At 43.4% G+C, this 11437-nt stretch overlaps 1 long non-coding RNA gene across 1 annotated transcript; it reads left to right on the forward strand.

Moving 5' to 3' along the window:
* The first annotated feature begins 9328 nt into the window (after nucleotides 1–9328).
* Nucleotides 9329–10590, forward strand: LOC120236744. Its single transcript, XR_005529760.1, has 3 exons — nucleotides 9329–9533; nucleotides 10275–10359; nucleotides 10524–10590. It is a non-coding gene; the product is annotated as an uncharacterized LOC120236744 (long non-coding RNA).
* The last annotated feature ends 847 nt before the right edge of the window (nucleotides 10591–11437 follow it).

Below are 11437 nucleotides of genomic sequence, written 5' to 3' on the forward strand. Positions count from 1 at the left end.
TCTACTCTCAGCCTGCTTCAAAAAGAAGAGGTGTTTCAAGGTCAAGTGCAAGAATGTAGCATTTATGGGGCGCCTGGGTGGCTTAGTCGGTTAAGCGTCTGACTTTCGCTTAAGTCATGATCTCGCGGATCGTGGGTTCGAGCCCCGTGTCGGGCTCTGTGCTGACTGCCAGCTCAGAGCCTGGAGCCTGTTTCAGTCTGTGACTCCCTCTCTCTCTGACCCTCCCCTGCTCACGCTGTCTCTCTCTCTCTCTCTTAGAAATAAATAAAAAAAAAAGTTAAAAAAAATTAAAAAAAAAAAAAAAGAATGTAGCATTTATTAAGAACTTGTGGGCCCAGGCATTGTGCTGGCCCTCAACCATCTGGTGTCACAGATTCCTAAGCCCACAGATCAGGATGATCCCTCCAGGTGCTCCCTGAAATCCAGAGAGGGTCAGAGGTGGCCCTCAGTCACACAGCTCTTAGAGTCAGACTTGGGTTGCTGCTGCACCCTCTGCTCTCACCTCCAAATCCACTGTCCCCACGTGGGCTAAGCCACAGCTATGGTTGGCATTTGGAAAATATTTGCCAGATTTAGGACTAATGTTCAAGCCCTGGCACCATAGAGTGCCTTGAGTTGGTGTAAGATCAGTCAGGATGGGTTGCTGGACATTGTAGTCTCAGAGTGAGCCAGACACCTTCTGTGGCCTTTCATCTGGGGCCCTTCAGCTCAGTCCTGGTAGCCTCTGGAAGGTCTCATGGCAGACCCAGAGGCCAGTGGGTCTGGGTCCTGATCCTCACCGAGTACTCCTTGCCTAACTTAGGAGGCCCAAGATGGCCAGGGAAGGGCCTGGGGTCAATTGAAAGTTGACTCGTCCTAGTAAAAATCTGCCTCCTATACTCTTATCCTACATCCTTGTCCCCATTGCTGACCCCTGGGTCCTCTCTCAGGTTGTCAAGAATGCAGGAGTCACTCCAGCTGGCATTGTCATTCTGGAACCTGTCACTTCCCAGTTGTATGTCCTTCAGCAAGTCTCTTATCCTTTGTGTCTCAATTTCCCTTTCTCTGAAATGGGGATAATTATTGTCCTACCTTATGGTGTCGATGTGATGTGGGGTTTCAAGGACTTAATACGTATAAAGCTTTTAGCATAGAATCTGCATGTTTCCACTTAACACATGTTAGCTGTCATTATTAGTAATCCCTTCTAGGTGTGCTTTTCTCCATCTGGAATGTCCTTCCTGTCGTTTGTGCTGCAGACCCAACTCTAATGCAACCTCCTCCAAGAAGTCTTCCAGATTCTGGCCAGAGGGATGGGACCCTTTAAAGACTTCAAAGTGCTTTTCACCCACTCATTCACTGTGTTTGTTGTTTGCAGGCTCGAATCCTCTCCCTTGCTGATTTGCCAACTTCGTTTGGCCAGGACCGTATCTTTTTCCTTGTGCAGGCTGGGCAGCATGAAGCATGCTCCACACTCCATCTCTAGGCCCTTGATCTTGAGGCCATGTGGAGATTGCAAGCACTGCACAGGAGGAAGAGACCCAGCACTCCAGCGAAGCAGCCAGCAGCTGGGGGTGCAGCTCTTTGTTCTGGGTTCTAGGTCCTCCATCTGTAGAACGAGGAAGCTGAATTAAATGACTTCCAAAGTCCTTCCAGACGTGGCCAGTTTATACATAAATAGAAGGCACTAAATCCTTCAGAAAGGAATGTCTCCCATCTGTCAAGTTGGACTTCCCAGCCTCCAAAATTCCATTTCAACTGTCATGTGTTCATTGTTGGCTTTAGAGCTTGGGTGTTGGAGTCACTGAGACCTGGGATTGAATCTTTGTCCTCAGTAATGGTGGCCACATGCAAATTACTTCCTCATTTTTAGGAAACTCCCTTTCCTGATCTGTCTACTGCAGATGGTAATAACCTCAGGGTTATTACACAGGGTGTGCTATAGGAGATAATTGTCAAATGGCTTAGTACTGTGTCCCTGATGGAGTCTATCACTGTAGCTATTATCTTCATTCTCCAAAAAATATGAGAAGAAAGGAAAGAAAGACACCTGTGGCTCCCCTTCTGACCAAAGCTTTACATAAACAGTTGTGTTTAAAAATAAGAGGTGTGTGTGTGGAGGGACTACAGCCCATCATTAATTAGTATGCTAATTTATTCTCCTAATGGTAGTCCTTAGTTCTTAGGCATTATTGTAAGTATACCTTAAAGAATAGAGGCCTCCTGGGGCGCCTGGGTGGCTCAGTTGGTTGAGCATCTGACTTCAGCTCAGGTCATGATCTCATGGTTCAGTTCGTGAGATCAGGCCCCATGTCAGGCTCTGTGCTGACAGCTAAGAGCCTGGATCCTGTTCCAGATTCTGTCTCTCTCTCTCTGCCCTTCCCCCATTCATGCTCTGCCTCTCTCTCTCTCTCTCAAAAAAATAAATAAACACTAAAAATAAATTAAGTATAGAAGCCTCCCATACAAAGTATTTGCTGGACCAATGCCTTCAACCATTTGACTCGGACTCTTTTCCATCACCTTACATCATCCACTTCCTCCTCTTCCTCCTCTGTTTCAGGCTCAGATCTTCACACCCATCCAAAGGTAGGACTGGAGTTTTATTTCATTGAGAAATGTGATGGCCACAATTTTCCTTAAAAATGAACCGTTAACATTATTGACCAGTAGAGATTAGTCTGTACCAGGCACTAGGATAAGAGCCTCATATGAATTAGCTCCTTAAATCCTTCTTGATAGGCTCTTCAACAGGTGTTCCTATTATCTCCGCAGGTGGGACAACTGAGGACCAGAAATATCAAGCCACTTGTTTGAGATCACAGGAGCAGTATGAATGATGAAGTCGGGATTTAAACGTGGTACTCTGATTTCAGATTCTCCAGGATTAGCTACTGGGCTTTATTCCCTCCCTGTGGATGAATCCTGAAGATAAGGAAAGGTGGCCAGGTGAGGGACATGGGGATTAGAGGGGGGAGACAAAGGCCATCAGTCTTCTTCTTACCTTTCATAATTCAGGCAGTCACCCTTTTCTCCTACACCTTTGAGCCTCCTGGTCCACAGCTCCACTCTGGTCACTCCTGATCGTTCCGTCCTTGCCGATGGCCAAGAAGGTCCTGTAGATACCAGATTTCACTATTCAACTATATCATCCAAACACACACAAATGAGTAGAGGAAATGCACATTCTTTAGTAAACTGGTGCTGGTGTTTACTAAACAGGCCAGCATTCAGAAAAAAGATTACACACACACACACACACACACACACACACACACACACACACACCATTGGAGCTATCTCACACCTCATGTAAAATCAACTCCAAGCAATTTAAATATATAAAGATAAATGTATATTTGTGTATATATATATGTGTATGTATGTATGTATGTATATAACCATTTCTAGGTCCGAACGAAAAGAACTTTCCTAAGTATTTTGCAAAAGTACAGGAGTTACAACAGATGGACAGATTTTACTATATAAATACTTCAAGTTTGTACATGTAGGGAAAAACCCATCACAAATAAAATTAAAGGGGAAACCATAAATATTGGGGAAAATATTTGCAACGTGTGTAACAAGTGAATAGTTAATATCCTTACTACATACAGGTACCTTTTAAAATTATAAGAAAATTCAGTGGCTGAGTGGGTAAAATGTGTCAACTGCCCAATTATAAAAGAAGAAATAAAAATCACCAACAAATGCATTTAAAAAAATGTAGTTTTGCTGGAGATCAAAGAGATAAGCAAAACAAGATGCTATTTTTCACCGACCATGTTGATAATTAGGGCCTGCGTATACCTCTAGTGGAAGTGGGTGGTTGGTCTTTTGGGAAGACAGCTTTGCAACTTGAACCTATAGAGAAATAACAATGAGCATGACTTCCAGTTTTAGGAATTCGTTTTGGGAGCATATTTAGGCATAGTCAGTTTCAGGTCTTTGGATGAGATAAGAATTACATGTTGTTTAGAGTGTGTGTCTGTTTATTTCTCCAGGAGCTTGTGAACCCAGCCTGGTCAGAAACGAATCTTATTCCCAGTGGTGTGCACAGGCTCTCCCTAAGGGCAGAGTAAAAAATAGTCTTCCCCTCCTACCTTTTAAAAAAAATGTTTCTACTTTCTTAGAGAGACAGAGAGAGTGGGGGAGGGGCAGAGAGAAAGGGAACAGAGGACCCCAAACGGCTCTGCACTGAGGCTCTGCACTGACCACCGCAAGCCCAATGCGGCACCAGGAGATCGCAACCTGAGCAGAAGTCAGAAGGTCAGCCAACGGAGCCACTCAGGTGCCCCTAGTCTTCCCTTCTATCTGCGGTCTTTCTATCAGTTTGTAATTCATATGTAGGAGTTCTGTGTACATTTTGTTTACAAGTCCTTTGTTAGATATATTTTTGCAAATATCTTTTCACAATTTGTGCTGTTTTCAACTCTTTAGTGGTATCTTCTGAGTAATGGTTCTTACTTTTTTTTTTAAAGAAATATGTAGAAAGCCAGTTTTTTTAATGTTTATTTTTGAGAGAACGATAGAGAGAGAGAGACACACACACACACACACACACACACACACACAGGGAGCGTTAGCGGGGGGAGGGGCAGAGAGAGAGGGAGACACAGAATCTGAAGCAGACTCCAGGCTCTGAGCTGTCAGCACAGAGCCCAACACGGGACTCAGATTCAGGGACTGTGAGATCATGACTTGAAGTAGGACGTTTAACTGACTGAGACACCTAGGCACCCTGAACAGTTCTTACTTTTTTTTTTTTTTTTATGTTTTATTTATTTCTAGGAGAGAGAGAGACACACAGTGTGAGCAGGGCAGGGTCAGAGAGAGTGGGAGTCACAGACTGAAACAGGCTCCAGGCTCTGAGCTGGCAGTCAGCACAGAGCCCGACGCGGGGCTCGAACCCACGAACCGCGAGATCATGACGAAAGCGAAAGTCGGACGCTTAACCGACTAAGCCACCCAGGCGCCCCAAGAACAGTTCTTACTTTTAAAACTAGTCCAATTTATCTCATTTGTTCTTTCTGGTTAATGCTTTTTATTATTTTTTTTTTTACTTTAAATTTATTTGTTTGTTTATTCATTTATTTAGTTTTAGAGAGAGAGCATGCACAAGCTGCCGAGAGGGGCAGAAGAGAGAGAGAGAGAGAGAGAGAGAGAAAGGTGAGCAGCCTCCATGCTGAGTGTGGAGCCCGATATGGGGTTCAATCCCATGACCATGGTGTCATGACCTGAGCCAAAATATGAGTCAGCCACTCAATTCATTGATCTACCCAGGCACCCCTATAATTAATGCTTTTTATGTCCTATTTATATGATTTTTTTTGCCTATCCCAAGTCGTATTGTTTTTTGTGTGTATGTATTTTTATTTTTATTTATTTATTTTTTTACAAAGTCTTATTGTTTTACTTTTGACGTTTAGATCTATAATCCATCTGGAGTTGATTTTAATGTGTGGTTAAATTTTTTTCATGTGTTTATCCAATTGATCTGGTACTGTTTATTGAAAACATCATTCTTTCCCCTCTGCGTTGCAATGTCACCTATTTAATATTTGAAAGAACCTATATTTGTGAATTGGTTTCTGAATCCTCAATCCTCTCTTCCAATCCATTGGTCTATTTGTGTCCAAACCACATTGTGTTAGTTACTGTAGTTTTATAATAAGTAGTGGTGTGAGACCTCCAGCTTGGTTCTTCAGGATTGTCTTGGATATTTTTTGGTCTTTTATATTTTTCATATGAATTTTTGAATCAGCTTGTCAATTTTCACAACCACCATAAAAACTGTTTGGCAGCATCCACTAAGCTGATCAATTATACTCTTAGGTACATACTTAAGAGAAAGAAATATCCAAGAATATTTGTAGCAACACTCATCATAAGACTCTGCTCCCATTTAGAAATAAGCCAAATGCCCACCACCAGTCAAATGGTTAAATAAATAGGTGCACAGAATGGAATGCTATGTAGCAAATGAGAATAAATGAACCAGTGCTACACAAAATGGTGTGGGTAAACCTCACAAGCATAGTGTTTAATACAATAAGCCCAAACCTAGAGAGTTTATGTTGTGATTCCATTTATACAAAGTTCAAAACCCATGCAAAGCTAACGTACAGTGTTGGAAGTAGGAAAGTTACGTCATTTGGGGATGAGGGATCATGGTGCAGACCTTTTTGGGTCCTGGGTATATTCTCTTTCACTCCGTGAATAGGCACACAACTGTGTACCGTTTTGTATGCACATTATACTTCAGTGAAAAGCTCATTTAGAAACTAACTCAATGCAGCAATGAATATTGGAGGCTTACTGTGTGCAGGGAGCTTTGTCCTGCCCAAGTAAGGGGTAAATTTCAGGATAGAAAGGAATACTGCCCTGAGGGGGAGTTCTGGGTTTGGGGGGCTGGTAAGGGATGCAGAAGCAAGCCTGTAAAACTTTACAAAGCGTGTGGGAGCAAAGGATCACTCAATTAGCCTTGCCTAGGGGTTGGGGAAGTTGTTTCAGTTATTGAGTGCAAAGTAGGATTTCAACTACTGTAGTCATGGAGCTGTTAGTGTTTTTGAGGCCAGGAAATAGAAACATATGAAACTAATGTGGTAACTTGTATTTTTAATTTGAAACAAGGTTAAAGTTTAATTTAAGGCCTGACTAATTTCCTTGGAACTCTGGTATAGTAGGTATTGTTGTAATCTGTTGTATCTGAATGGTGTAATATGTTGTAATCTGAATGGTGACTGTGAAAGCTCTAAAATTTCTAATACAGAAGAAAATTGATACATGGATCCCTTTATTCTCTATTCTTGGGTATGCTGAACAAATTACTGGCCAACGTCATTGGTGTGATGTGGCTTCAGCAATCAAGTTATGAAATGTAGTTGTATTTAATAGAAAAACAAAAAGAAGAAATCTCAAATTTCTCTGGATAGTGGAGTTGCCGAGGGAGCCCAGGGAGATATACTGATAGGTAAGGTCTGGGGAAAACATTGCATACGATGAAGGAACCAGGGAGAGGGAGATGGAATTCTCTAATCGTTGGCAATTTGGGGAGAATCCCAAAGGACCAAATGTTCTGGAGGAAATTTTGTGTAGTAAGAACGTCCCCATAAATTAGACCTCTCAGTGTAATTCAGGCCTTCTGGAACATTCTAGGTTCACCAAGGGTAGTTTGAGTGCTTCCAGAGAAATGTAAACCAGCTCAATTCCTGGGTGGAACACCAGGCAAGGTTGTACAATGCAGACTGGTTCTGCTAACAGGCAACCAACTGTTATTTCACAGCTACTTTGTTGCAGAAGATCTCCGCACCCTGAAAAAAGTCTATGATGGAAGGGACTCTGGAGGCGGACAGATAAGGATTCCGACCCCACCTTGGCCAGTCACAGCATCCGTGACCTTGGAATGCCTCCACCACACTTCTCCATTGCCTCAGTTTCCTTTCCTGGAAAATGAGGATAATGACTTCCACCTTGAATCACATTCACCTTGTGAAAACGAACTCAACTATTTTAAATCCCTTAGCACAAAGCTTGGTACATAACGTGCAATAATCATAATAGCATTATTTTCACAATGCTTTCTGGCCAATGTCATGCTGGACAATAAACACAGCACTGAACATCTCCTTTTCTAGGTCACCGTGTTCACAGAGTTCATACCGTCATTCCGTTTAGACAGAGTTCAGAAAACAAGCAAAGCTAATGGATGGGGTTAGAGGTCAGGAAAGTCATGTCTTTTGGGGAGGAGGGGTCAGGGTGCAAACCCTCTGGGTGCATTGTCTTTCACTTTGGATCTATATTCTTTGAATATATTCATGAGCCTCATCCTATGTTCTCCTGGAGCCAGGCTCAGCCCTCAGGCAAACAATGGGAAATTGTCAATTACGCAGGGAGTAGTTGGCACTTACTGATTTGTCTGTCTCTGCCACAAAAAAAAAAAAAAGAAAGCAATAATCCACAATGAGAAATAGTTTTATTGATTTCAGTACATATGTGTTCATAGAAGAAAGTAAAGTTTCACAAGGTAATACTTACCTATTAACTGCAATGCACCCAGGTAGTTTATATTCTAAACTCCTCTATTTCACTTTTTAAAATATGTTGATGACAGTCCCCTTTATTGATTTTATTACCTCTGAATAGGTCAAAACTCATAGTTTGAAAGACACTCCTGTCATTCTGTTCCTCAAATTGAAGATGAGGAAACTGAGGCACAGAAAGGGGAAAGTGAGTTGCTTGGGGAAAGTGCTATGTGGTACAGGACTGAAGCCAGAAACATGGACCCTGAAACTCTGGCATTTTCCACAAACCACTGCATGGAGGTGCACCGTAATGGACAGTCCTAACATGATAGGCTAGGACGCGCATTTCCCTCCCTCCCTCCTTCCTCCCTCCTCCCTCCTTCCCTTCTTTCTTTTCTTTCTTTCTTTCTTTCTTTCTTTCTTTCTTTCTTTCTTTCTTTCTTTCTTTCTTTCTTTCTTTCTTTCCTTCTTTCCTTCTTTCTTTCCTTCCTTCCTCCCTCCCTCCCTCCCTCCTTTCTTTCTTTCTTTCTTTCTTTCTTTCTTTCTTTCTTTCTTTCTTTCTTTCTCCTTCCTTCCTCTTTCTTTACTCTCTCCTTCCTTCCTTCCTTCCTTCCTTCCTTCCTTCCTTCCTTCCTTCCTTCCTTCCTTCCTTCTTTTTCTTTCCTTCTTTCCTCCATTCCTCCTTTCCTTCTTCCTTCCTTCTTTACATCTTCCTTCTTTCCTTCCTTCCTTCCCTCCCTCCCTCCCTTTCTCTATCTCTCTTTCTTTTATTATAAAAGAGTCCACAAGGCCCCTAGGTACCACCTTTCCTGGAACAGACACATTGCTAAAAGGAGGCACTAGAATCTCTTCTCCTGGAGCTCAGAGGACTGCCTTCCCCTGCTTCCAGGCAGTCTCTGGAACTGCCCAAGCTGTGGTCAGAACTAGCTGTTCTTGAGGGACTGAGTGGTTCCAGATCTTGTCCTACTTTCTGCAAACAGTAAGAGCACTTTGTCCACCTGCCCCCAGGCCTGCACCTGTTCGCAGAGCCATAGAAAGGATGGAGAGATGTCAGACCTTACTGGGCATCTCTGGGGTGAGAGCAGGGACAGCTGGTGAGACTCTCAAGGGAAACTGAGACCTGCGTGTCATTTCATTACTCTTTCCTCCTCCTGCTTCGTGTCTCCCACTGTAGTCATTGGCTGTCAGGAGATCCAAGCCCTGGATCTTGCCCATCCTGAGGTAGGACCTGGCCCAGTAAGTGTGGGCTGTGCTTTTCCCCACGAATGTGCTTCACTTGAGCTAGATTTTGTCTTTTGTTTTTTATTCAGGGAAGGACATGGACTGTTTGGCCTTGTGTTCATGGCTGCACGAAAGCCCACGGCCACGTCTACCCAGCAGGCTTATGCCGAAAGAGGCACCAGGCTGATGTTGCTGGAGTCAAATGTACACGTTCCCGCAATGGCAGGTGTTTCGTGTACCAATCGCTAACTATCCCTTGGCCTTGGCTGCCGTCTGCTCATTGGCCAAAATGCCTGAAACTCTGCCCAGGTATGTGTGCGTGCACAGATCGGTCAGCACAGCAGACTTGCCCCTTATTAAACCCCTTATCATTAGCAATTGGCATGTATTCAAGTTAGTTAACATACAGTGTAGTATTGGTTACACGGAACCCAGGGATTCATCATTCCCATACAACACCCAGGGCTCATCTCACCAAGTGCCCTCCTTGATGCCCATCACCCGTTTAGCGGTTAGCAGCTTCCTCCACCCACCTCCCCTCCAGCAACCCTCAGTTTGTTCTCTTTCTTAAATACTTAATTGAGTGCCTTGACCCCATCCCATTGATGAAGATCTTGTGGCCCAAGTGAGACAGATAAGGTCCCTGATCTTATGGTGTTTATGTTCCAGAGAAAGAAAGGCACACAATAAACATGTAAACAAATGAGGTCATTGTAGATAGTAAGTATTTGAAGAAAAGGAAAGAAAAAAAGGATGATGGAATGGAATGATGTGGGCTGGTCCCTGGGAAGAGATAACATTGACCAGAGGCCTGACTTGCAAATAGGCAAGTATCTGGCTCAGGTGAAAGGAGCCTGGGGGTGTGAGAGGCAGAAGAAGGTGGCTAGCCCAATGCTGGAGGAGATGCAAGTGTGGGGAGAAGCCAAGTTGACCTTGAAAATGTCCTATATTCAGGGAGGTACTTCTGGGCTTCAGGAAAGAAAGTGGATTTTTTTTTTTTCAAATTTAGTGGGAATCTGTCACTGTAATACCTTTCTCACCTTCCTGCAGGTTGCAGACTTCCATCCTCACCTGCCTGTGACTCCTGGTCTTGAAGGCATCCTCAGAGCCAGCTGCTACTACCCTTCAGGGCAAGGTTTGTTTTTTCTTTTTACACTGCCCCCAAAATACAGTAAAACCGTATGCTTAGTGCAAGCAACATTATAACAAGAGATATATACAAGGAAAACATAGAACAAGGAAGAGCAATCACCTCCCCGTCTCTCCAGCATCATTAGTAATACAATTCTCATCTTTCAGGGTCCAGTTCTTGCCAATATGTATACTTTTTGTGTATTTCCTAAGAGGAGAGTGACCTGTGGTATGGAGCAAGATATAAATTATTTACCAGTTCATACATTCCACTGCCTTCTGTCTTCCTTTCTCCAGTACACCTACCTACTGACACTGACATTGTTAACCATTGTACCCAGCCATTGTGTGAGTTGGCTTAAGTGCATTATCTCGAATATTCAACATAACAACGCTGTGAGGTAAGTGCTATTATTATTCTCTTTTTACAGAGGAAAAACTGGAGGCTCACAAAGATTAAATAAATCGCCCAAGATTATGCAAATTGTCACCTCTAGTAACACAGTCAGGCTTTAAACATAAGAATCCCAAAGCTACCATGCCTTTGACCCTGATCTATACCCTCTCCCTGAGGCTCCATCAATTACAAGGAGACTTCACCAAACCAAGTTCTTTTGAAAGAAACTTCTGCCTAGTTGGGCTGAGAAATGGACTGTCATTAGGTTTCCTTCTTATGTAGCTCATGTACTTACCGTAATTAATGCTGATCATTAACGGGTGGACAGCTTGGTAAACAGTTAAGTGTTTAGCTGAGTCTTTCAAATATATGACCTTGATGCTCACACAGTAACCCTGGGGCAAGGGCTCTCTCAGTGTGCCCAGTTAACAGATGGGGAGGGGGAGGAGGACAGGGGACTGAAGCCACCAGCCCAAGGTCATCCTTGTTGGAGACCTCTTTAGCTGCAGACTTGGCGGACAAGATTGGGCGGGGAATGGCCAGTGGCTCATGTTGTGGGTAGATAGTGAAGTTCCTTTTTCCTTGTCAGTGAATCTTCCTGTGGCGGATGTTGCCATGTTGCCACGGGAGAGGAGGTGGGGATAAGTGCTCATAATCTGCTTCTGCAAAAAGGGTTAATGCTATT

Source organism: Hyaena hyaena, unplaced genomic scaffold, assembly GCF_003009895.1.
Source record: "Hyaena hyaena isolate Hyena2069 unplaced genomic scaffold, ASM300989v1 scaffold_6, whole genome shotgun sequence".
Classification (NCBI taxonomy): Eukaryota; Metazoa; Chordata; class Mammalia; order Carnivora; family Hyaenidae; genus Hyaena; species Hyaena hyaena.